The sequence below is a fragment of the Balaenoptera ricei genome, chromosome 20, assembly GCF_028023285.1.
Source record: "Balaenoptera ricei isolate mBalRic1 chromosome 20, mBalRic1.hap2, whole genome shotgun sequence".
NCBI lineage: Eukaryota > Metazoa > Chordata > Mammalia > Artiodactyla > Balaenopteridae > Balaenoptera > Balaenoptera ricei.
In genome coordinates, this window is record NC_082658.1 from 4,647,501 (window position 1) to 4,675,224 (window position 27,724).

The following is a 27,724-nucleotide window of genomic DNA, read 5'->3' on the forward strand; positions in this document are numbered from 1 at the left end:
AGTTGAGTAACTTGCCCAAAATAACATAGCTAGCAAGCAGCAGAGACAGGATTAAGCTCAGGAAGGAAGAGACCCCCAGCTTCAACCACCCTCTCACACTGCCTCTGCAAGCCCACATCAGGCCACAGCTTAACTGGCCTTGGATAACCTGCTTTGAATGACTTGAATGTTAAGACCAACATCAAAGAGGGGTCAAGGCCCCTATTTCTTTATACATCATAGTGTAGAGATGGTAACTAATAAATGGCTGATTGATAGGAGAATTTAAAATGTCTCCTCAAAACGAGTTTCCCTTTTTTTAATGTGAAGTGGTACATACCAATTGAATGTACTGACAAAGTTGGAATTTCACACCCTGACAGGAAGCCCGAGCCGGGTGGCTTCAGCCCAGTCCCTGAAAACTAGGAGAAGAGTTAACAGTGTCATGAGCCTCCAGGGCACATGGTTAAAGAAGCCAAGTTCAGAATTAGTTGAATTATTCCTAAGTATGTTGGAAGCTCCACGCCTAGAAGCAACTTCTTCTCCCTTCAAATCAAAAATTTTATTGGATAGATGAGAGTGATGAAAATATTACTCCTCCACTTGGGGATTTCAACAACGTGGAGATGTTTTTGAAAATGCCATTTGAATATTCCAGTTCCTAAAAAGAGACTAGCTTTCACGGCTTGACATAGACTAGGGCCCCGTGCAGGAATCCAAGTTAGACAGAGTCCCTCATCCATGGTTTTCCCTCCGATTCCCAACTCCATGTTAGTGTAGGTTTGCTCATTCAACTAGTCTTCATAATGCTAACCACCTTTTTTCAAATTATAAACAATGAGTCTTTATGAGTGAGAACAATAATTAAGTAATCATTCTATTGTACATTACTGAGTAGAAAATTCCATAGAGTCTATCAAGAAAGAGCTCTTTTAGTTGTGTTTAGACTAAAAACTTGATTAGCTACGTCAGTGTTAGAACGGGGATTGCAAAACTAAACAAAAGCTGCAGATTAACTGGAAATGTCAAACCAGGCTTTGATTTCCCTCTTCCCCCACGCCACTCTTTCCCTACAGTCCTGTTGAGGGCATCGCAGTGATTTTCATTATAGATGCTAAAGTATCTTATGCTATTTTTACATGGGTCTCATCACCCTCAAAGGTTGTAAACAAGAACCACAGCAGCCACTGTGAAGTACAGCATGATGAAGAGCTTAGGTTTACTCCGTGAATGAAGAACCTCGATTCAGACACTGATTCTACCCACATCTGCGTGATCTTGGGCAAGTCATTTAGCCTCTCTGAGTATCTAAAATGAGCATAATAACAGTGCCTATCTCATCAGGCTAGTGAGAGAAATAAATTGATATTTATTAAAAAGCACCCAGCACAGTGCCTGGCACAGAGTGAAGACTTGTAAGTGTGAGCTATTCCTATGATTATATCCTCTTCCACAAATGGTTTTGTACTGAGCACTCAGTAGAAGCTCAATATAAAAGTAATAATTTGTAACATGAGGGAGACAATAATCACAAATTAGACTACAGTGCAGAGTAATTCTGAGAGTTTAAAATTATTTTATTTTTTAAAGTATCTCCCTTGTTACCCAACTCTTTCCCTGTCTTTCTTGTTCCCCTATTTTATACTTTGCTCAAGGCATCATTTACTGCTCCAAAATATTAGACTCTTATAGGTACTCAGAAGCCCCAGGAGAAATGGAATACATTTACAGACCCATAAACAACTAAATTAGTGCTAGAAATGGGAAATATAGTCTATAGTTGGAGAGTGCCCAATACATAATATGTTGTGGCATAGAAGAGACTTCCTTTTTGGTGGCTGGAAAATCTATTTGCTCTAAGTATTCAATTTTTAAATGGATAATAAAAATAAATAATAGGCATGCTTCTGCTTAAATTGCACCTTTCATGGAAGATCTCAAGGAGTTTTTCAACTGTTAATTTATGACCTCTGGGGAAAAGTAGGTGACAACATCTTTCCTCCTCAAATGGAAAAACAGATGTAGAGAGGCCCAAGTGACTTGTCCAAGGACACAAGGCAATCCCCAGCTTCAAGCAAATCAGCTCACAAAAAAGAAAATGCAGAGACACTCTCTTTAAATGATTAAAGCCCATATTATTTGACTATAATACCAGAGATGCATTCTAACGTGGGTTGTACAACTGTCATACAACTAGTACTGTTTTCATTAGTATACCACTTGTCTGTACGGAAACCCTGAAAAACAAACTACCTCAAAAGCTTAGCGGTGTATATTGGCAAATATTTATTCTTGCTCACGTATCTGCAGGTGGGCTGGGAGTCGAGTGCCTAGGCCGAGCTCGAGGCTGAGTTCAGCTGGGCAGCCTGAGAAGCAGGTTAAGTCTGGATCTTCTCCCCATGCCTCACTCCACATGGAGTAGGGGTCTAGCCAGGGCAAGATCATCTCAGGGCAATGGCAGACGAGCAAGACAACAAACCCCAACCACACAAGTAAACCATGCCATTTCTACTAATCCTACGTACCAAAGCAAGTCAATGACTGAGCTTGAATAAAAGGATGGAGAAGTACACTCTCCCCACCATGAGGCTGAAAAGCCACATGGCCACGCCCCAAATCAATTTCCTTGGCAGTGCAACATCCCCATGAAAGGGAGAGAAGGGAGTGAACACTCTTAAACAATAATCTAATTTACCACCATCAGCACTTTATCATTAGTAATATTTCAGACACTTTGTATGTGCGAAACTGTGGCTGCTTCACATGCTTCTGTAATTTCTACTGGACCACTGGCTTGATCCTTGGCTTGGAAGGGTGTATCTCCTTGATACCAAATTAAAAATGCTAAGCAGAGATTTAAATCACCTAATAAGGAAATAATGCCCATTCATTTACATGAAATTGTATATGGTAGATCAGCGTAAATAATTTCGGCTTTTGAGTCTATTCACAGACACTCTTTAATCCCTGAGATTTCCAAGTAACCAGGAATGTGTGACATCTGTAAAAGGTGCCGTGAAATATCTTCAGCAAACTGATGCTCACTGCAGATGAGCTCCTGCTCACTAACAGCTCTACCTCCATAAAACCTCAGAAAACTCAAGAACTCCAGGATGCCACGCGACGATTCTTTCTGGTTTGCTGCATCCTGGTACAAATCTACATTCCCTTTAAAGTCATTTCCTGCTACCTTTGCAATTCTCCCCCAATACTCAATTTGTTTCTCAACCTAGACCAAAATTTCCAGCTTTAATATTCATTGAGGATGAGACATTCTCTCTCATCTCTCCCTCTCTCTCTCCCCTCTCTCCCTCTCCCTTCTCTCCCTCTCCCCTCTCCCTCTCCCTTCTCTCCCTCTCCCCTCTCTCCCTCTCCCCTCTCTCCCTCTCCCCTCTCTCCCTCTCCCCTCTCTCCCTCTCCCCTCTCTCCCTCTCCCCTCTCTCCCTCTCCCTTCTCTCCCTCTCCCTTCTCTCCCTCTCCCCCTCTCCTCTCTCCCTCTCCCCCTCTCCTCTCTCTCTCGCCCCCTCTCTCCCTCTCTCCCCCCTCGCCCCCTCTTTCTCTCCCTCTCCCCCTCTCTCTCCCTCTCCTCTCTCTCTCCCCCTTTCTCTTTCTCCCTTCTCTCTCTCCCCCCTCCCCTCTCTCTCTCCCTCTCCTCTCCCCTCCTCCTCTCTCTCTCTCCCTCTCCTCTCCCCCCTCCTCTCTCTCTCTCCCTCTCCTCTCTCGCTCTCCCCCTCTCTCCCCCTCTCTCTCCCTCTCTCTCCCCCTCTCTCTCCCTCTCCTCTCTCTCCCTCTCCCTCTCCTCTCTCTCTCTCTCCCCCTCCTTTCTCTCTTTCTCCCTTCTCTATCTCTCTCCCCCCTCCCCTCTCCCTCTTCTCTCCCCCCCCCTCTCCCTCTCCTCTCTTGCTCTCTCCCTCTCTCTCCCCCTCTCTCCCCCTCTCTCTCCCTCTCCTCTCTCTCTCCCTCTCCTCTCTCTCTCTCTCTCCCCCTCCTTTCTCTCTTTCTCCCTTCTCTACCTCTCTCCCCCCTCCCCTCTCTCTCTCCCTCTCCCTCTCCTCTCCCCCCTCCTCTCTCCCTCTCTCTCCCCCTCTCTCTCCCCCTCTCTCTCCCCCTCTCTCTCCCTCTCTCTCTCCCCCTCTCTCTCCCTCTCTCTCTCCCCTCCTCTCTCTCTCCCTCTCTCTCTTTCACTCTCTTTCTCTCTTTCTCCACAAACTACGCAGAGCCAAAGAAACATAAAGGACTAGGGCTGCTGTCTAACCTGAACTTTCTAGACAGCGATGAGATTTAAAGGAGTTGCCGTCACTACCGTTCAGCGATGAGATCTCAGGCAGTGAACAGAAGAGCTGGCTGCACCGCGAGGCCCCTGCAGGGGCAGCCTGGCTGTAAAGGGCAAGAGGGAAAACTGGCCGTCCCTCTCACCCTATTGTGAAGCCCAGCTTTCTCTCCAAGGTAGCTGAGTCCTCTCCGCGTCACTGCTGACCCATGCCTCTGGGCTCTATCTGAATCACTTTCCTTTCTGGTTACATCTGTAGGTTCCTGCAGGGAGAAGAGTGGCTCCCACTGATTCAGGACTATTTCTCCAGGTGATATATGTCACAATTTTCCATGCTTTTAACAAGACTCAATTAAAAATTAATCAGCCCAGCATGGTAATTGGAGAGGTAATTGTTTCTTTTCCCAACTCCATGGCCATAGGCTAAAAGCACACCCAGAACCTAAATTAATCATCTAATTTGGATTTTTCCATACTCCAGCCTCTCAGCCTTCCAGAGGTCCTAGCAATGTGCTGCCTGACCTCAATAATTAGATTGCCCCGGTGCCCATGCGGTGGCTTTCTGGTCTACTTTCCCTTCCAACGCCCTTTAGTAAAATGGAAAATAACCATGTAGGCTGTTTACCTGGGCCTTCTCCAATGACCAACAGCCTTTATTTTCAGAAGATAGAACAGCGGTCATGAGGAAATACTGAAAACAATGGGGCAGGTTAATATATTCAACCTAGTTTGAAATAGTAAAAGTTGGTTTCAACCTAATGGCAGTCCTGGATTGGTTAAATAAAGCATGGTCTATTGATCCAACATGTAGTCTATTCATGCAACATGAGCAATAAAAAGATATGCGAAATGTTATGTTTACAGCTACAGAATGTTTTCCACATCAAACCATATACATCCTCACTTAACACTCACAGCAATTCTGCAAATTAAGTATCATTCTCCCTTTCTCTCTCTGTCTCTCATTTTTAACAAATAAATCTATTAAGCAAAAGAAATTAGGTTAATACCAGAAATATCTGTGTGTTGACACATAGTAGCTAACACACACACTACTTTTATACTTTTGATGTAAGAAATACGTTTTGTTTACTCTTCCCAAATTCAAGATTAACAGCAATCTTTTGGTTTCTGTAATGAAAGAAGGTGAAGGCTTACATTTTATTTTTCATTTTTTAAACCTTGACAGGAGTCTTGTGCTTTCCTAAAGAGATAGTATGAAAGAGCCTATGCATCTTATTTTTTCTTAAGCTGCTACCTGGAAAAAATTAAGCAAATTTTTTTCACTATGTTCTTCACATAGGTTCATCCACCATACACCAGAAATCAAAAAAAAATTTTTGGAGGATTTGGAATGATATTTAAGTGGAAGATTATTCTTTATATATGGAATATTCAGAAGACCAACCAATGTTTGAGTCTCTTAAGACAAAGCTTAAGTTCTCTTTCCTCTATGAAATTGACCATTAAAAAAAAATGTATCTTTATCATACATTGTTCTCTCTGAGTACACTCATACTATAAATTTATACCTTCTTACAAACTTCTGCCATTCGTGAAAGCTTTGGATCTCCAAAGACATATCTGTCACCTTGTAGGTAACTAAGAAATTAATTTTAATTGAATTGATCTAACCATACCCTTCAATTTCACACCAATAACTAAGTATCTTTAAATGATACCAGCAACATATGTGTTTTGTCAACTGTAAAATAACATGCACATGTTAGGTATAAATATTAATAATAATTATAGACATTATTACAGGTGTATAAAGAACAGTGCCAATTCTCTTTCAAAAGTCTCTGTTCATCAAAGAAGCAAACGAATAGGGTAGTGTACAAGTTTTATGTGCTCTGATACTTGCACCCTTACGTTGGGACTATTACCCAAGGGCCCTACGTCCATCACTAAAGGGCCCTAGCGGTAGACAAAAGGCTGATAGGCATGCCTCTCCATCCCACTAGACACATTTTTCAAACAGGTAATTCCGCTTTTACTAGCCTCATCTCAGTCCTTAATAAGACAAGCATTTATACTGACAAACCACAGTGATATTGCACTTAGTCTAATCATGACAAACAATGCTTAGAAGTTTCAACAATATTCACTTTACACACACGTGGAAGGTGAGAACAAATCCAATTTTTAATTTACCTCATTTATTGTGCTCTGTAAAATTCAGTGCTCACACTGTCAGTTCACAAATCTCATCTGAACAAAATAACTTATGCACCTGCTAATGGCATATTATAGATGGCATCGCTATGATTCTCCCCACTACCTATTAGTCATAACAGTCCCAGGGCTTTATTAGCTATCTCCAGGCAAAGCATCTCCCTGGAAAGAAAAATTTGCAGCAAGCAGGAAGCTCTAGCCTCTTCATGTTCATCTCAGGAAAACTCAAGAGGACTCCCAAAGACCTCTGACCTTTGCTCCAGGGTCGCAGTTGCCTTAGGGGCTCTTTCCCCTCTCTCCTTCGTCCCTCCCTGTCCAGCCTCACCTGTGATCACCCAGGGTAGGAAGAGATGAACGCCCTCCTGGGCTCTGATAACAGGGTTGCCTGACTGTAATTACAGGCTTTCGCTTCCCAGCTATCCAAATGACAGTCACAATCGAGACTGAAACTCCTCAGTCAGATGGAATCAATTACTGAGCAAAATTGGGAGGTTAATTTTCCTCAGAATGAGGTATGCCTTTTAGCATTGCCATCTCTTTCACTCCAGCTGGTGGCTTGTTTGGCTGCATTGTTCTTTGGCCATAGGAACAAAGTTCCATTAGGAAGGATTTCCAAAAGAGTTGATTTGAAAAGGAAACTCCATCAGCCCCCAAACTCAATACACCCTGAATAGAAGGACTGTTAGTAACCAAGCAGCATGGATGGCTAATCACTAGAGTTCACATTTGATGGACATGGGGTTAATCCAATAGGAAGAAAGAGAATTTTCCAGTACAGTACCATTCCCTACTTGAAGTTTCCCTGGCTGTAACGTAGCAAGACTCAGAACTGAAAGGAGCCTTCCCTTTTGGAAACTACAATGAAAGTAAACCAATTCCCACATTAGAATAATTTTCTAAGTATGATAAAGCATCTCTTTAAAACCAAATAAAACAAAACAACCATTATTCATCTTCTCCAAATGGACTTGCCTCTTCTGAATGGCTTAGTAGAAAGGTCAAAATAGCTTCCATGTAAAGGTGATAACATAACAATCATGATAATAACAGTGACTGAAATTTATTCAACCTATACCATGTTGCAGGAAATGATAAGTATTATTTTTTATTTTTTTCATTAACTCTGTCCCCTCAAAACTGCCCTAAACTGAGGCACTGAGAAATTGGATAACTTGCTCACATTTACCTGACTATTAAGTAACCAGGCCAGAATATGAACCCAGGTGACCTGACTCCAGAGCCTACCATTTAAAATCTCTCCACTTGGGGCTTCCCTGGTGGCGCAGTGGTTAAGGATCCCCCTGCCAATGCAGGGGACACGGGTTTGATCCCTGCTCTGGGAAGATCCCACATGCCGCGGAGCAATTAAGCCCATGTGCCACAACTACTGAGCCTGCACTCTAGTGCCTGCGAGCCACAACTACTGAATCCGTGTGCCACAACTACTGAAGCCCGTGCACCTAGAGCCTGTGCTCCTCAACAAGAGAAGCCACTGCAATGAGAAGCCTGCGCACCGCAACAAAGAGTAGCCCCTACTCGCCGCAACTAGAGAAAGCCCGCGCACAGCAACAAAGACCCAACACAGCCAAAAACAAATAAATTAAATAAATTTTTTTAAAAAAGACTAAAATCTCTCCACTTGATAAACTATATCACTGCATACGCTCATAAGTCCCCAAAAAGGGAGATACTCTCATCACTTTCTAGGTGGGGAGTTTGAAGCACAGAGATATTAATCAACTTATCCAAGTTTAGATATCCTACAAGTAAATCAAGTTTCTAATCCACATCACGTCTGTCAGACTCAAAAGCCTGACCTTATCCGTTAAAAACCCTGCAGAGGCTTTGCAAAGAGCCACTTTTGCAAGGTCTTGGGTCATAGCTAAATCTTTGGTAGTGATTATCAATTCTAATATCATTTGTTCTTCCATTAATCCTCTTTAGGACTACAGCTAGATCAAACTTAGTGGATTTATATGATTCTTAAGATAATATTATATATTTATATTTTATCCCAAATCCGATATAGATGTTTCCTTTACACCATCTCTTTTAAGAAGACACTCCATTAAGTGGGTACACACTTCATCAGGAAACAGAGTTCTAGAGTTTGAATAACTTGTAATACTATCTTTGGAATTAAAATTTGGTGTCATTTCTCTTACTGAAACCCCATATCCCTATAGTATCTGATAAATTTAAGGACAGGCACTTTATTACTGCCCCTCAGTCTCTGGGTCAGAAAAATGGGCTGGTATCTGCTAAACGTATGCCATTTATTAGAAGTAGAGCTTGGTTGGTTCATTCAATCATTCAGCAAACATTTCTTGAGTTTCTACTGCATACCAGCACGGCAGCATGACAGTAGACCACAGCTAAAGTCTTAGAAAAGGATAGACGATGTCCCTGCTCTCATGGACCCTATATTCTAATGATAAATGCAGCAAGAGCATTTACAAATGACGTTTACACTTTGCACACACCCGCTATATTATGTAACACGGTGGGAAAATTAATGGCAAATAAGTTAGTGTTTTCTGGTTACAAGTAAAGTAAGCTAGATTTTTTTTTTCTTTGCCTAAGCAGCATATCATGCTAAAAAAGGCATTTATGAATATATGAATGTGACCAAGGGGAAAATAATCAAAACTGAAATAGATAAAACAGATAATTTTTCTTTCATTTTGGGGAGTGCGGAGTGGAGGACGTTATTTATTTCACAGAAGGACTCTTTACAGTTCATGTTGACATATGTGGATCTTCAACTTCATGAAGAAATATTACTGCAAAGAAACATGAATAATACAGACTGACAACTACTACTCATTTAAAACCAACTTTAGGGACTTCCCTGGTGGCACAGTGGTTAAGAATCCAACTGCCAATGCAGGAGACACGGGTTTGATCCCTGGTCCGGGAGGATCCCACATGCCGCAGAGCAACTAAGCCCGTGCGCCACAACTACTGAGCCTGCGCTCTAGAGCCCGTGAGCCACAACTACTGAAGCCTGCGCACCACAACTACTGAGCCTGCGCTCTAGAGCTCGTGAGCCACAACTACTGAGCCCACGAGCCACAACTACTGAAGCCCACGCGCCTAGAGCCCATGCTCCGCAGCAAGAGAAGCCACCACCACAATGAGAAGCCCGCGCACCGCAACAAAGAGCAGCCCCCCGCTCACCGCAACTAGAGAAAAGCCCACACACAGCAACAAAGACCCAACGCAGGCAAAAATAAATAATAAATAAATAAATTTAGGGAAAAAAACAACTTTAAATGAACTTTAAAACTTCTGAAGTTAAACACATAGAACCATAATTTTATAATTATATATGTTATATATATATATACTATAATTTATATGTGTATATAAAATTATAGAATTCATTATAAGAATTTGATTCACCAGCATAATGTTCTAGATCCTGGATTTCACAAAGTGAAGCTCATCTCTATTGAAATGATGTCCGAGGTGATACTATATTGAATCAGCAAAGAGGACGTTCTGTTCTCAGTAGACACTGAGAAATAGTATTTGATTTAAGCCAAAAGAAACACACACACACACACACACTTCTTATACCCCATAATGTTTAGATCAGCATAACATGATTTCTGGATTCAGAAGGGATAAGATTCCACATGGCTCTGGATCTCCATTCCACGTTTCTTCTTTACTCTTAACTCTGGCTTTTCTTCTCATAGGCTCTGTTTTCTTCCTTGCAAAAGGTAGCACCTGATAAGAGCAGGAACGTAGGCGCAGCTGCAGGAGCACTGGCCTTCCCCCAGTCACAGCATCTTTAGTGTGTAGGTATAAGGGCAGATCCTGTAAAAGGGGCTTTCTCATTATTTTGTGGTCAAAAGGTTTCATACACTATTTTTTTTTTTCTGCTGCTAAAGCTTAGAAAGGGTGGAAAGCAAAATATTTTGATAATTATTCAGGCCATCAGGTTACATAAGAGGTTCCATAGCTTTCTGCATCAAACTTGAACAGTTGAAACCACAAATTCTGTTTTTGCAGCCATAAAACATTTGTGGCAAAAAAAGAGAAAGAGAGAGAGAGAGAAAATAATAAAATCCATTTTCCATTCGCTTGAAACTTATAAAATTTAATGTGGTGAAAAATGACAGTTTATTCCCCGTAGGAAACTGCTCGGAGCCATGTTTCACAGGCATGGTGTGGAGACTGTAGTACACATTTGCAGTCCTTGAATACTGCAAGAAATTGCATGCTGAAAGAGGGTATCGCAAGGTAAAACATCTAAGTGGCAAGGTATATAAGGCCTTGATCTAAAAGGAAAAGATTTGCTTCTTCACTAAAATCATTAAGCTGCCCCTCTCCAATAAACAGGCTTTGATCCCACAATCAACTTGAGAAAAAGATGCAGGTAGACACACATCTATGTGTAGTAGATGTGCCCACAGCAGGACTGAAGACATTTTGCTCTTTTTAGTAGCTGAATGAGGTTATCAGAATGGAAAACATAGAATTATTTTTTTAAAAAGATAAGGTGGCAGTAGTTGTGACCTCCACAAAATATAGTATCCACATAATATTTGTCTTTTTATTACGTCTTTCTAGAAGCAAAATGAAGGCATCCAATGGTAAATAGCAAGAATATAAGCTCCAGCTCTGTAAGTAACTGGAGAAATAGCTGTAGATTTGTCCTTTAACTCAACGGGCCTTGACTCCTTTCCTGTAAAGTTAACAGTTGGACTAAGTGACTTCTAAGCAAAATTTTAACTAAAATTCTATGGGAATTTTAAAAAGAATAATTGTCAAATCAATGGAGCACTGAACTAAGTAACAAGTAGCCAAGCAACTGAAAACAAGAATGACTTTGACCATATCTGAGTGAAAGAGTGTTTCATGTGGTTTGTGGAATTTCTGAGTCCCGCTATTGCTGTAGGATCTTTAATGTTTGACTATGTATATCTGTTATCTATTGCCACAAAGATGCTGTCTAATAAACCACTCCAAAACTCAGTGGCTGAAAACAATAAGCATCTATTACTGCTCAAGGGTCTACAAGTCAGCTGGGCAGTGCTGTTGATCTGGACCAGGTTTGGCTGCCCTCAGCTGGGTTTGCAATTCACTGGTGGACCAGCTGGGAGATGACTGGGTCTAGGATGGCCTCATTTACATGCTTCATATTCACTGTCTGGTGACTGGAGTGGCAGAGGTCACACAGCCAAATGTCTCTCATCATCGGGGAGAATAGCACAAGCTTGTTCTCACGGCGCATGGGATGGGTTCCAAGAAAGAGAAGAGACACAAACAAGGCCACTTAAAGCATATGCTCAGAACTGGCATGTTGTCACTTTCACCTCATTCTACTGGTGAAGGCAAGTTGCAAGGCAAGTCCAGATTCCAGGGATGGGGAAATAGAGACCGTCTCTTGAGGAAAGCAGGTGTGAAGTCACATTGTAATGTATATGGATTTGGAAAAGTATGAAGAATTAGGAACATTTTGACAACTGACTATACTTAGACACTAGTATGGCTGAAAGTATGATCTTTATTTTCTAATGGTAAAAAAATATGTCTCTCTACTTATTTGGTAGTGTTACGTAATTTCCCATAGGCATAGACTTCCACTGACTTTTTTTCCTACGTTAGCTACTCTACTTACCACCATTCACTACCATATTTGGTCAAATCATCATAATTTGGGGCTAATTAACCCCAACGTCATTATTGTAACATTTACTATCTACTTCCTTTTGGATTAATGGTGAGGACACCTTCATCACAATTTAAAATATGTAAATATTAATCTAAAAGTGGTCCTAATCTAGTTATTATACAGAAAAAGATAATAAGGAGGGTGGGAGGGAGGGAGATGCAAGAGGGAAGAGATATGGGAACATATGTATATGTATAACTGATTTACTTTGTTATAAAGCAGAAATTAACACACTATTGTAAAGCAATTATACTTCAATAAAGATGTTAAAAAAAAAAAAGAAAAAGATAGATCCTTGCATAGCCTGGAATCTAAAATATTATAGTCACAATTGAATTCTAGAGATATGAAAAATTTGAGATTATATATACTAGGTGCCTGCTATTCTTTGTTGATCATTTAATTTTTCTGAGTCTCAATTAGCCTTTCTTCAGAAATAAAAAAAATCCCCCAAATTTACTTGTCAATTTTAAGCGGACTCAGTTTACCAACACACCTGACTAATGTTGCAACCTCTGTAACTTACTGAAGTCTTAGAATATATTTTTTTTAATATTTTGAGTATTCAAAATATCTAAATAAGTAAAAACACCCACGTTATATAGATTGATGTCAGTATGTGGCTTTGAAAAAAATAACCAGGGACAAATCTTTAGCTGCACCAAAAAAGAATAATTTCATTCCATAAAAACTTTATCAGTACTTTTCTTATAATATGCCTGTGAAAATACTGAGAATGCTTCTTCATACAAATGTTTTCTAATGCCATATTTACTCTTCACTAGTCATGTTTAAATCCTGCCTTATTATCCTGGTAGATTAAATCCTCTTTAAATCCTGGTGGATTAATATGACTAAAAAGAGAGAAATACTTGAAATCAAACATGGTAGAGCAACTTGGTAATTCTTGTCTCATTTCCTGTGTTATACGAAAAAATAGCTGGTAAAGAAAAAAATAAGATAAAATACTTATTATAGTTCATACACATTGTGCCATAGAAAAATGTAATTGACATACAGATGTAGACCATTGATTTACATTTTAGAATGAGTTCTAGTGATGTTTATAGGAAAGAGATTTACTTTTATGCTCAACATTTCCATAAACCTTTCAGAAACTTCAAATCATTTAAAGATACAAGATGAAGAAATACGTTAGAAATTTCCCAATAATCAACCGCAAAATATAATATTACCAACTTAAAACCAACATTATCCCCCCCATTAGAATTTGGCACATTTGAGCATCAGATACAATTAAAAATATTTTTGAATATAACTGAATCTTTTCTATTTGAGAAGAAAAATGTAATGCTTGAAATACTAGCTAATAAGCAAATACAAAAACTGAAAAGTAACTAAATATAAGACAGAGACACCCGGAATAAGCAATGGCTTTAGCATTTTAAAAGCTGGTCGATATTAAAGCCACAGTTTTTTTGTGAATGCAGATGTGTCCTAAGATGTGTCCTAAGAGTATTTCCAGTTGGCAAAGCAGTGACAAGGTGCATATGCTTTTTCATACTTTTTGTTGTTTATACAAAGCTATTTTGGTTGACTCCACACAAATACAGGGAAACAGAAGCTTGAGGCCACCACTGGAATTATTCAAAAAACACAAAGAAAACCCATGTGTTTCATTCACACAGCAATTGGGGTGAATGTGGTTTTTGGCCAACATTTTCCAGAAAACCACTTAGTCCCACAAGTTTCTTCTGAGTCTAGATGCACAGATAGAATCCCAGCTGATGGGTTTCACTCAGTCTGGAGATACAGACTGGTCCAGGCTGTACAGTCAACATTTTTCTGAACTCTTGGAAGATCAGAGGAGGTTTACAGATAATACGGAAACAGGAAGCACTGAATGCCTTTCAGATTCTAGTAGAGCAAGGAATCCAGGCTGACTCCCTCCAACCGCTCAGGACTGTGACAGCATCCTTGACTGTTTCTCATGGTCCTTGATTTTTTTTTTTTTTAAAGATTTATTTATTGATTGATTGATTGCTATGTTGGGTCTTCGTTTCTGTGCTAGGGCTTTCTCCAGTTGCGGCGAGCGGGGGCCACTCTTCATCGCGGTGCGCGGGCCTCTCACCATCGTGGCCTCTCTTGCTGCGGAGCACAGGCTCCAGACGCGCAGGCTCAGTAGCTGTGGCTCACGGGCCCAGTTGCCCCGCGGCATGTGGGATCTTCCCAGACCAGGGCGCGAACCCGTGTCCCCTGCATTAGCAGGCAGATTCTCAACCACTGCGCCACCAGGGAAGCCCATGGTCCTTGTTTATACTAACATCCCTGTATGATGCTCCCTGGGCTCACATCCAGACTTTGCTATTCATGCCCAGTGGGATCCTGGGTAAGTCACTTAATCATGCCTTACCTCAGTTTCTTCACACATAACATGAGGATAATAGTATGTAACTCATGTGCTTATTAGCAGAACATAAGATTATACATACACATTTGCTTACCACAGTGCCTGGAACACAGCACACACTGCTGAGTTTGAGACGTTAGCTACTGAACTGCTCTTCATCATGTCACCATCATCATCATTAGTCATTTGCAACCAAACACCTATGAAGAAGTCTGACCATAAATCTGACATCAACCTTACATATCACGTAAACTGCTTGTTACTAAGAAAGGAATTCTTAGAGAATTCCTCATATGGAGAACTGCCTTTATAACTCTGGGTTCCAATGCTCATCCGTGGCAAATCATTAAAGGGGTCTGAGAATCCTATCTTTCAGTCAGGCCCATCCTAACCTCTGAAAGCACCATTCATCCCTGGAGTCATCAATCAGTATTTATGGCACACCACAGCAGACAGTGATGGAAGTAAAGAAGGAGGAAAGTCCCCTACCCCAGACAGACGCATCACCCAGAGAGGAGACAGCCGCACTCACAAATGATTACCGTGCATGAACGCATTGCACTAGCCTCAGACAGCAGCAGGGCAACAAAGAGGAGGGTGCGCTCATTACGCCCAAGGGGGCTGCAGAAGGCTTGACACAAGAAGAGACGCCCAAGGGGGCTGCAGAAGGCTTGACACAAGAACAGACACGGGGTCCAAGGTTTGGAAGATGAGAAGAAGTCAACGAGCAGAGAAAAGGAGAAAAAAAAAAAAAAAGGGGGACTCTACATATGGAGTAGCAGATACCAAAGGGTTAGATATATTGCAGGGATCAAACAAGTAAGTTTCGAGTGGGAATTTTGGGAATAGATCTCTTCCCTCCCCTATTATGCAGAAAGTGAAAATGACTTAAAACGTAGACCAGAGATGCCCACGCAAACCTCAAGCCTAAAAAAATGACCCCCAAAATAGCAAAAAGAAAAATAATACTTGCTTAGATAACAGTACATTTTACTTGCTCTTGGAAAAAATAAAATCTCTCTGTGAATGCCTTCTCTCCACAATCAGATTCTTTTTCTTTTTAATGGACCAAAGGAAACAAAGTAATATTTATTGTGTCTCTTGCATTTGCTCCTTACGAAAATGGCATTAGCCTCATATGGAAACACTTTGACAGGCCCCTGAAAATAATTCCTTAACCACAAACATGTCTTCTACTTGTCTGATCTCAAATCGTTCCAAGGGAGTATCACAATTTCAGGTCAGGTTTAAGGATATGGCAGGCACTATCAGTCCATTAAATATGAATGATATACGAGGGAGAGGGCAGAGGTGTCGGCACAGGGGGCTAGACCGCTGCTGGGAGCCCCATCCCAGGTCCCGTAGGGTGTCTGCCTCGTTGGGAACGTTCCAGTCCCACCTGAAGACACTTACCAGCAGCTCCTCAGCACAGATGAAGGGAAGAACAATGGACCTTCTCTCTGTGTTCATCACCCAGATACCATCTCGGAACCTCAGTGGAGCATGATTATTAGGAGCAAAATAACACAGATAGGGTTTCACATCCAAGCTTCGGATGCGGGAGTAACAAAGATGCAGGGACGCAAACAACCGCTCTCACCGCGCTCCAGCCCTCCTCGCCCCCGGCATCCACCTCCGTGTTGCTCTTTTGCGTCCAACTTCTAATTGGCAGACACTCGATCTGCACAACCGTTTCATGTTCGGAGCACACAGGCCACTGGAGACCGACTGATACGTGTGGGAAAGTGGCGCCATATTACTCGCACCTGCTGCGGGAGCTGCCCATCACCCTCCCTTCCTGCAGCTCCCATTGTGTGCCGCCTTATTCTGTTTCAGTAGCAGCAGAAAAGGAGTCAAAGTAGCTGGCATTCAACATGAACACATACAAAAAGGAGGCCAGAAAGCTTCCTTGTACCTCTTTCCCTCCCAAAGCCTGCCCAGTGGCCTATTTCAACAGTAAGTGTAGCAATCCTCTTTTCAGAGCTACAGCATGTAAGAATCAGCAAAAGGCAACAACACAGGCATTTATTTGGACGGTCCATTGAGCATGGCTGGTGTGAATCCGCTACACACACACACACCACACACACACACTATTCATATTCGGTATCCTAATTCAAAACTGTTCCTATTTAGTATCCTCAAGTTGACCATATCTGTTACTTTAGTGAAAGTAAATAGATTTGAGATCAAAGGCAGCAGGGACTTTTAACTTCCAAGGGAATGGGCTGCAATACCAATAACCTTTCACAGCAACCTCCTTGGAATGTCGACTGAAACTGAATAACGCTACATACAGATCTTCACGACAACAATGGAGAATACACTCAAATCCAAAAGAGATGGGAAAAGAAGCACAGCAGCTACGTCTTGAGTAACCGGGCAGCAAGGAAGCAAGGCCAAATTGTGAAGACGGATGGCCCAACTGTTTAGTTGGTGTCCATTACCCTGTGGATACTAAAATGTTAGACTATAACCGCTCAGTGGTGGTAATAATACATCATAAGACCTGGAAATGGAAAAGGCCCATTAAATCATCAAGTAATGCCTTTGCCAGCACAGAATGCACTTCACAGAGAATATTCCTTAAAACGCCCCTCGGGATGTGCTCCGAAGACCAAGTCATTTTATCCATCTCCGAAGAGCACAATCCATCTCCCTACAGTATCCGATTGCTGTTATGAAATTAAACTTTGGCCTTAAAAGCATTGTTCCATACCCAACTCGTCCTTGGTACCAGGTTTTCATTAAGGACCAGTCATAGCCCTTGGAGGAGGCAGGAAAGGTCATTTTATCCATTCCCCTACCTCCGGGCAGGTCTTGTGTGAAATGACACCAGCCTGGCTCTTATTATAAAATTCCCAGAGCAGGAAGTTCTATAGCCCCTGTTGTAATAGTGCTTTCCCATGACACATAACCCTCATGTAGAAAGTGTTTTCTACAGTCTAGACAAAATCCCTCCCACCACAGGTTAAAAGCATGTTCCCGCAGTAGTGGAGAACTGTTTGTCACCCCCAATGCATTGTGTGGCCCTGAAGAGAAGGACAATTCAATAGCGCCACCTCTATATTGCTTCTTGTAGCCTAGTCTTGATTCGAGCCAGGATTTTCATACCCGAGTTTATCAAAACAAAAGGTGATACGGGCTTTTGGAAGGCAAGGGTTGTTTTCCTTTTGGCTATTTATGGGCATTATTTTTTATTTTGATTAGTTATGTAATAAGCAACATTGAAAATAGAATAGCACTCTCCTGACTGAGACGATTCAGATTTTAAGTGTGATGCAAATCCATTTGATTCTTTATTTTTTCATATCTTATTTTATTACATTGAAAGAATCATAAAGAGATTTACTAAACCAATTAAATGTGTAAAATCAGGAGTCTAAAAACCTTCAAATATATATTTTTTAATTTTATTGAAGTATAGTTGATTTACAATGTCGTGTTAATTTCTGCTATGCAGCAAAGTGATTCAGTTATACGTATATATATTCTTTTTCATATTCTTTTCCATTATGGTTTATCACAGGATATTGAATACACTTCCCTGTGTAGGGCCTCGTTGTTTATCCATCCTGTATATAATAGTTTGCATCTGCTAACCCCAAACTCCCAATCCATCCTTCCCCCACAACCCCCTCCCCTTTGGCAACCACAAGTCTGTTCTCTATGTCTGTGAGTCTGTAAAAACCTTCAAATATTAAAATGTTCACCACACAGTATGCTAATTATACATCATTGCTATCTATTCTTCTATTACTTGAAATAGATAAGAGGACAGAACCTTTATTGGCAATCTCTTATCATCTTACTTTAAGTTATGGTAAGTAATTGAAAGTAATGAAATAAAATGTCTCTGCACATAACAATTTGTTTTTATTACCTTTAAATGCTCTTTTCAAAATTTGTTCAGAGTAATGAAGCCTCAGTAGTCTTTCAGTAAGGAACCTGGAAATACATGACCTGAGTTTACGCTTCTGACAACTCTATTATCTGACTTTTAATCAGCTGGTTCAGAATATGCTTACCAAACAAGATGCTTTGAGGAAAGAAATCAGAATTGATTACTTTCATGATATTCTTATTCTCCCCATTTTTGAAAAACAAAATAAAGTTTACAAGAATAAGTTTATACTAAAATGTACGTTTTCATATCAACATTTACCTTTCTAAAAGGTATCACATTGATAAAAATGAGACAATATAAAAGAAATTTTATAATTGAGTCATTTAATTTCATGTTTATTTCAAATTTTTGACAAAATTTGAAAGCATTCAATTCTAGAGGGTAAAAAAGTGAGCTAGTGCCTTTTACAATACAGATGTCACTGTTTCCCTTACTCTGTCTTGTGTTAGTGAGAGAGAAAGAGAAAGGGGGCTTTTTCTTGAAGTTAAGCAAGCATAGGAGTATTCCAATGAACATTCCAATGTAAATTTTCTAATAAAGTTGTCAAACCAGAATTTCTTCCCATATCATGATAAGAAAGGTTAGCCTTATGAAAATTCTTAAGATAGAGATGCCTTAACTCAAAGTAGGTCTGTAATCCTAACAAATATTTTATGTTAAACCAAGCAGGCAATGCTCCTGTAAGCCTACAGTGCCTGTATATGAGACAGCAGTACAAGTATCATGCTTGATCCTCACATTAAAATTTTAGGAGAACTTCCTTTTCAAGTCTCTGCCTCCAAAAAAAGACGCACCTTTTGCGAATTTCTAAACTCAGCCAGGGTTGTTGGGAAAACACTCACTTATCCACACCAACACTACCAGTTAACACTTTATTGAGTGCTTACCATATGCTAAACACACCACATGTATCATATGATTTGATTTTCATAATCACCCTGTGAAGTAGGCACTATCGTGATTTCCATTTGCCCAAGGTCACACAGCTGGTAAGTAGCATGGCCAGGATTTAAACCTAACAGTTCGTCTGCAAAGCCCCAGGTTGTGTTCTGTACCAGGCTTTGCATATGAATCTCTTTAGTATTACTTTTACTATCACTCCACTTCCTTGTATCCAACCGATTCAACAGCTCGGAATTATTAGAAAAATGAAGCACCCAGAAAAGCAAATCAAATAGATCTGAAATAAAAAAAGGTATTTTAAAGTACCTCTTTCACTCTCACGATCAATAAGAATGAGAGTGAAATTAACTCCCCCGGTGAGATTTGTTTTTCTTTGTTTAAAAACTGGAAGGCACCCAAACTGCCTTACTAATTCTGATCTAATCATCATCCTGTGAGCCTTTGGGTTACACAGAAGAAGGAATGAGAAGGAGACCAGCTTCCCATCCTTCTGCTAGGAATACTAACAGTAGCAGCAGCATTTAAATATTCCAAAGCCACTTCTGGGAAAATTTCTAAACCATCCCCACCCCCAAAAGAGTTCATTAAAGGACAGACAGAAAGAAAATAAGACAATCAGAGAGTAATTACAGGCATGCCATTTTCAGTAAAAATAATTTCTTATTTTAATTAAAGATTTTGCCTTTTTTGTTCAGTCATCAATCATTTCATGTAAACTGTAAACAGGAAGAATTCTATAATAATGAATTATCTTGGGGGGGAGGTTCAGCTGAATATTGAAAAGTAGAGCTTCTGCATTTACCTTAGATTTAAAAACACATAAATGTTATTAGATATGATTAGGTATTTTGTGACATAGGAAGTAATTATTTGACATAACTGGCAGTTTTAGCTGCTTTTAGAAAGTCTGTCTCTCTCTGTGGTCAGGGGCTCACTGCTAAGAGCAAACGGAGAAGCTTCAAAGCATTGGTTTGGACCATTGGAAACAGATAATCAACAGATGATGGAGAGAAATGTGCCCACCCCCCTTCCTCGTTTTGTTTTTTTCCTTCTAGATCTCCTTGTCAAAGGATGATTGATATGTGTGGAGCAGCCCTTCAAACCCAGCCACTGCCTGAGGCACTTCCTATAATCAAAGCACACGCCCACCCAGAGCTAATTAGACGTTAGATTAGTGTCAACTGATTGATTTAAAGCAGCCGTCTGTCCTCCCATCTCCCAGCACCATGAGGATGGGGTTGGTCTCCAAAATGGCTCTCTCAACAGACAGGCGAATTATTCATGGGAGCTCCAGGAAGCAAGCCTAGAGATAATGAAATGCAGCTAAAACAGAACCAGAGGAACATTTCTAGAAAGAAAGCGACAGGGACGAGGAGAGAAAGAGGAACAGACAGAGAGAAAAAGAGAATGAATCATGTTTCCGAGAGCAATGAAACCCCTCAGTCCAATTTGTTGAGTTAAGTTAGAGTGTTTGTGATGTTTGAAAGAAAATTATTTGCAATTTAACCTAGGAGAGTTCTGAGTACATTTGGCTACAATTTAGATACCATTATTCAAAGTCTTTTCCCTTCACTTTTTTCCCCCTTTATAAATATATGAGCCGGGAACATTCAAAGTTGTCTTAATGGATTAAGCAGAGAGAAGGCTGCAAGCAGCAAATTAAACATGAAATAGTTACAGCTGTTGGAACTGGCATTGGGCAGAGAGAGGTAAAAAAGTTTTCTCTCCTCACAGGATACAGGCGACTTCACAAAACAACAAGCCCTTGCAGAGTTCAGATGCACGTGCTTACAAAACGGTACCAGCGATCCCCTGACTTCTCAGCAACTACACAGTTGAACTGCTGCTTTCTCTGCAGAGAAGCCCAAAGAGTTGTATTTCAACTAAAAAGTGAGCCCATTCCCAGAACAGACCACCAGACTAAGGGGCCACCAGGGTCCAGTTTTAGACTTTCCATTTGTAGATTAATGGCCTTTTCCACTTGTTACATCCATCCTGCTACCACTGCACTCTGAGGTCAGGGCTGATCGAACACAATGGCATTATTTCTGACTATGGGACCCCGAGAGCGCTGTAATGGCAGCAGGAACATATAAGAAAGGGAGCGTCATCGTCCCTCGGTATGGGCAGGGATTGGTCCCAGGACCCATCCCCGCCACCTCCCAGCGTAGATACCAAAGTCCAGGGATGCTCAAGTTCATTACATAAAATGGGTTAGTACTGTTGGCCCCCCATCACGGGTCCCAAACCTGCGGATGCAGAGACCTGACTGTACCGGCTCCAGTTGTACTGGAACTCCAGTTGCCTTCCTATAAGAACACTTTCTTGTCTCCTGGATTGGAGAGGGCTAGAGAAAAGGAGGATGGGACAGCTAATGATCTGGGGGGAGGCACACAGAAATTGAAAAGAGCAATAATAGCCAATCAATTGAACTGATGTTCCAGTTACTCATTATGCCTGGTATTTTTTAAGTCTTTACAGCTTTCAAGGCTATATATACTACCTCACTCATTTCCCACAAAGTCCCCGGAAGATATATAAAGTATGTGTCATTCATAAACAGACTGGGTATTTCACTCGTTACAGACGGAATGATTAAGGCACGTTATTTCCCTCCCCTCAGCACCCCCAAGATGGTAGAAAAATTCAATGGACCACTACCAGATCTGAAGACTTCTGGTTTCTACTTACTACTAATCTTACCAATATGCCACACTACCTTTCAACCCTTTGTCTTAATGGCATTTCACATACGCATTTATTTTCATTATTATTTTTAATTTAGATAGTCTATCTGCAAGCTTTCGAAGATTTGAAGAGCTATCCCTCTTAGCTCAATAACTGAATCAGACCATAAGGTGGAAATTTAGGAAGTCGCTAGAGATGATCTAGTGAATCCAGATGAGGAGATGCTGAACACTGGCTTAAATACAGGAGGTAATTCAGATTTTTATTCTATGGAAGAAGACATAAGCCACCTTCCAACTGATTTCCACCAAAGCATTAAGGATGCAGGGAAGTAGGCGTTGGAAGCCTAACACTGCACTCAAAACCATGCTGTGAAAACTCACAGAATTTTCTGGAGTCCAAAGTGCAATCGGGCACCAGAGGAGAATGAACTGAACTGTTTTATTTTTCTTGTGTGTGGGTCTCAGCATCATAATGACAGCTTTCAAGGGCGACTCAGGTTGAAATATGAAGCCACAAAGGCCAAGAGTAGGTAAAGTCTGGACAATTCCATCCATGTCACTATTTTCCCCTGGCTTCCTCGTCTCCCTGTGGAGACAGGAATTCGGGGAACAGAACTGGAGAGCCCAAGAGGGGTGAGGCATACGGGAGAGAGTCCTCCAAATGCCGATTCAGCAAATTTTAACTTTTTCAACTATAAACCTTTCAATACTTCAGAATAAATCCTTCAATTTTATATGAGATTTCGGTTTCTGCAGCTGTAGATTTATGCAGTGTGCTAAGGCCAGGCCAAGAGAAGTGCACATCAACGATGTGACAGACAGCGTAAGGATGCTATTCGGCTTCACACTGCAGACGTGCTCACTTAGGAACTTTCCAAATGGCAGGCACAGCCCTCTCTCGTTAATTAGCTGCTAAAGCAGCTGATCTTTTGCCATGGATGCGTGTCTCCAACTGCTGGCCCTCGGCTGGAGAGACGCAGGAAGCTGTACACTTCCTCACCCCTGGCCTGGATCTGAGACTCACTGCAGGCCTGCCCTCCTGTGTGCCAAGTTATGTGCCTTGGTTGCTGGTAGGAGATGGAGCACTGAAATATAATATGCTTCAGGAGCCAGCTACAGTGACTGAGAAACTACTTAAGACATGTCAACGAAAACAGCCAGTAGCTTTTGACTACAAGACCAGGAAAGAGATAATAATAGGCCCATCACTAGATTGCCTTTATTGATGTGCTTAAGAATAAATTAACTAGTATTTTCTGAGAGTAACTGTGAATCAGGTTCTGTGCTAGTTTTCTTACAAATGTCTTAGTTAATCCTCACAATGACAGAACAAATACGTAGTATCAACTTGACGGCACAGAAGAAGAAACTAGGGATCAGAGAGGTGAAATGCCTTGCCTAAAAAGCATCCCAGGTATGGTATTCACTTGAGGAATACACCTGTCTCCTGTATCCTCAACACTGTATGATCGACTCAAAGTAGAATGACAATTCCCTCAAAAATAGAAACCTGTAAATAGGAAAGCGGAGACTGTTCTCTAGCTAAAATCACTGGGAGAAACTCGAGTTGTTTCTCTTGAAAACCATGCAGGCTTGGTCATCATAGCTTCAGCTACACATGAGAAGATTAGATTTGTTAACAATGGCTGAGGCCATGATTTTTTAATGCAATTTTAATTTTATCACAGTTGTACCTGCGTGAGTTCTACCTCTGGCCAAGATGGAGTAAAAGGGACCATGTTTACCCTCTCACCTGAAAAAAATTTTAAGAATTGGGAAGAAAATACATGAGACGGTGGTCTTGAAGACACTGGACGTCAGCCAATGAACCCTGAGAGAAAAGAATCAACAAGGTGAGCCCTACCACTTAGCTAAGCTCACTGCCAGGAGAGAATTCGGGCAACCCATGTGGAGCTTAGCAATCTCCTTGACTTGAGGAGAGAGAAATGGGCTGTCTGGGAAGGTCAAGGCAGCTAGAGTTTGCAGCACAAGAGTCTTCATTCAAGAGGACAGAGAGGTACGGAGCAGAGAGCTTCAGAGATGGAAGGTGTGCAAGGCACACATGTGAGAAAACGACCTGAGGCGGAGGAAAGAAACCCTCACAAGGGAACAATCTCTAGAGCTCGCCTCGGGCCAGGAATAGTTCCTGTTCCCACCAGCCAGAAGGAAATACTCAGAGTTCACAAGTCACCAGGCGGAGTAAAAAGGGGGAAGTCAGCCCTGAACTAAATGCTGCTCTGGTCTTGCCTAATGAAGCTTAAAAGCATGACCCCGATGCATCAGACTATTTCCAAAAACTGTGTCTCAGAACATTCTTCTTGTATCATCTCTTGGTTAATTTCTTTTTTTTTTTTTTTTCTGGTTGATTTACAGTGTTGTGTTAGTTTCTGCTCTACAGCAAAGTGATTCAGTTATACATATGTATATCCTTTTTCATATTCTTTTCTGTGATGGTATATCACAGGATAATGAATATAGTTCCCTGTGCTCTACAGTAGGATCTTGTTGTTTATCCATCCTATATATAATAGTTTGCATCTGCTAATCCCAAACTCCCAATCCATCCCTCCCCACCCCTCCCCCCTTGGCAACCACAAGTCTGTCCTCTGTGTCTCTGAGTCTCTTTCTCTGTTTTGTAGATAGGTTCATTTGTGTCATATTTTAGATTCCACATATAAGTGATATCATATGGTATTGGATAATTTCTTTTCCTCAGAATATCTTTGGACCATCAAAAGTTTTCTGAGACTAAATCTGCTGCCAGGATGTACCTGCTGAGAACTAGTCACCACGACAGAGTTCCAAAAATGTCCTTAGTCCTATGGTTTCCATATACAGCATAACATTATCCTTGGCTCCCGTTTCTGTTTGGTCTTCTCCAGAAGGTAACCCCTTGCCTCCTGTTGGGGGAGGGGTAGGAATATGGTGATAGAAGGTCAGGAGCCATATTTTTGGTTTTTACACCGTATCCTTCTCTCCAGCACTCCCTGACGCCTTCCTTGGCGTACCTGAAATTTACTATGCCTCGTTAACATGAATCAGCTTATTTTTAATTGAGATCTTCATCCACAGGCACATGGTTTTCAATGCCCTACCATCTCTTGAGTCATTTACCAAACTAGTCATTCAAGTCTCATCACCTAACTGCTGAAGAAGTTTCTAGTCTACAGTGTTTTCTTTTCCTGCCTTTTTAACCTCAGACTTTCTTTGAAATTATTTTACTGCCATCTGAGTAGGGTTTTAAGAGAAACATAGCTATGTTGTATTGAACTTATTCATACCATGTTCAAACAATGTTTAGCCAGAAGTTCAAGAGAATTCTTCTGAAACTGCCAGCAAGCAAACTGCATTCTGAAATTTGATGGCCTAGGTGCACACCCTTGTTTATCTGTTTGTTATCTCATTCTACTGATGGGGAAGCTAAGACTTAAAATGATTAAATAAGTTGTTCAGGTCACAAAATTATACTTGTATCTCAGGGGTTTTGTGAGTATTAAATAAGGCAAATCACTTCATACAGTTATTGTCTTATAATCAAGTAAAAAAAAATGGTTTCTCATGATTAAACATCTGGTCCTTATTGATTCTGCAACTTCTGAATTCAGCACAGGTAGGTGTGCAGGGAAAGTGGAAAAGACAGAAAGATACTTGAGGGAAAAGGATGCACCATGCTCAACCAGGGAATAACGGCATTCCAGTGGGAGCAACAGTGACTGTATCAATTTGGTTATAGGGCTTACGTTTGTTTGATTTTTGGATTTTTTTTTTTTTTAATATTTGTAAGTAGCCATGAAACCAAACTACGTTGTTCAATGATAAACTAGTAATTCTTTCAGTAGAGTAGGAATAATTCCTTCTAATGTGAGAGAAATAAAGTATAAAACTTTCAGTCATTCTTTGGCCAAATATCTTTAGAGTATACTAACGCTGCATTTAATTATACTTTCAGAAATCCCTTAATCTGTTACTTTTCTATTTTGCTGCTGTTGTTCTTGTTCTTGTTTGCTTCCAAGTAATTGCTAAAAGTTTCTGCCTGAGGTCATAAAGGAAGGATTAACTAGTACCAGCCTAGCCCTCCTACAGTAAACAATTAGAAAACTGGACAAAATATGGGAAACAGCAGTCTTCAGACACTGGGCAACAGATGGTACAGGACTGTGACCCCTACAAGAAGAGAAGCAAAGAAGGTGAGACTTGCGATGGCTTTCTGCCTGGAGGCAGTCGCTGAGTCATGGTTCAGGGAGGGGGAAACACAGGAACACAGGGGCCTCCTTGATCTGAAGAGACTGGAGGTCAGGCTTTAGAGAGGCTGAGGTGGCTGGAATCTGTGTAGCTCAGTACAGCAGGGAGGAGGGATCTACACAGAAAGAGTCCCAGAAATCTGCATGCGGTCCACTTGGGTCTTCGGCTACTTGTGGTTGAAGGGAGATCCACAAGGCTAAACCAGGAACCATGAACAGAGATAAGACAACTTATGGCAAGCTCTCTGGGAGAAAATAATTTCATTACATATATCTGACCAAAAAGTTGTATCCAAAATATATAAAGGACACTTACAACTCAATAATAAGACACGGGAATTCCCTGGCAGTCCAGTGGTTAGGACTCGGTGCTCTTATTGCCAAGGGCGAGGGTTTGATCCCTGGTTGGGGAACTAAGATCCCACAAGCCATGCGGTACAGCCAAAAAAAAAAACAAAAAAACAGGACACGAGCCAATTGAAAATTGGTAAATTATTTGAGCAGCCACTTCACAAAAGAAGATGTATGCATGACTGATACACACGTACTTATTAGAGTAAGTATGTGCTTATTCTAATATGCAACACCATGGAGTTGCAAATTCAAACCGTAAAGGAGCACTTCACTGTTGACACCACATACCCGCTAGAATGGCTAAAATTAAAAAGAACGGTGATAGCAAGGGTTGGAAAGATTTGGAGCAACTCAAACCGTCACACACTGTGGTGGGAGTGTGCAGCCACTTTATAAAACAGGCCGAGAGTTTCCTGCAAATTTAAATGTACATCTACTCTGTGATCCAAGAATTCCACTCCTAGATATTTACCCAAAAGAAGTGAAAACAAAAGGATAATCCACAAAAGGATTTATGTGTGAATGTTCATAGCAGCTTTCTTCATAATAGCCCCAAACTGGAAACAATTTAAATGTCCTTCAGTGGGTAAACAGATAAATAAATTTTTATATATTCATACAATGAAATAAACTCAGCAATATAAAATAAGCAAAGTACTGTCACAAAGAACAGCAAGGATGTATCTCAAAATCTTTATGCTAAGTGAAAGAAATAAGATACAAAAGAGTAGATACTATGTGAGTCTGTTTATAGGAACTACTAGATTAAAACTAATTTATAATATAGAGATCAGATCAATATTTGCTTGGAGCAGTATTGGCTGCAAAAGGTCATAAGGAATCTTTCTGAGGCAGATGAAAATGTTCTCTATATACATTGATTTGGGTGATGTTTACATGAATATAGAAATTTATCAAAACATCAAACTGTATATCGAACATTAGTGGTACCTTTAGGTAACACCGATCTGCTCTGCTAAGGTCAAATTATTTTTTAAATATTTAAATGCAAATATTCCCACCACCTGATCCATTTAAAAACAAACTTTAAAAAAAAAAAAAGAGAAAGATTTAAAAAGCTTTAGTGGAAAAAAACAGCTGTATAACTCAACAATGGCTATCTTGAAATATCTACATTAATACTC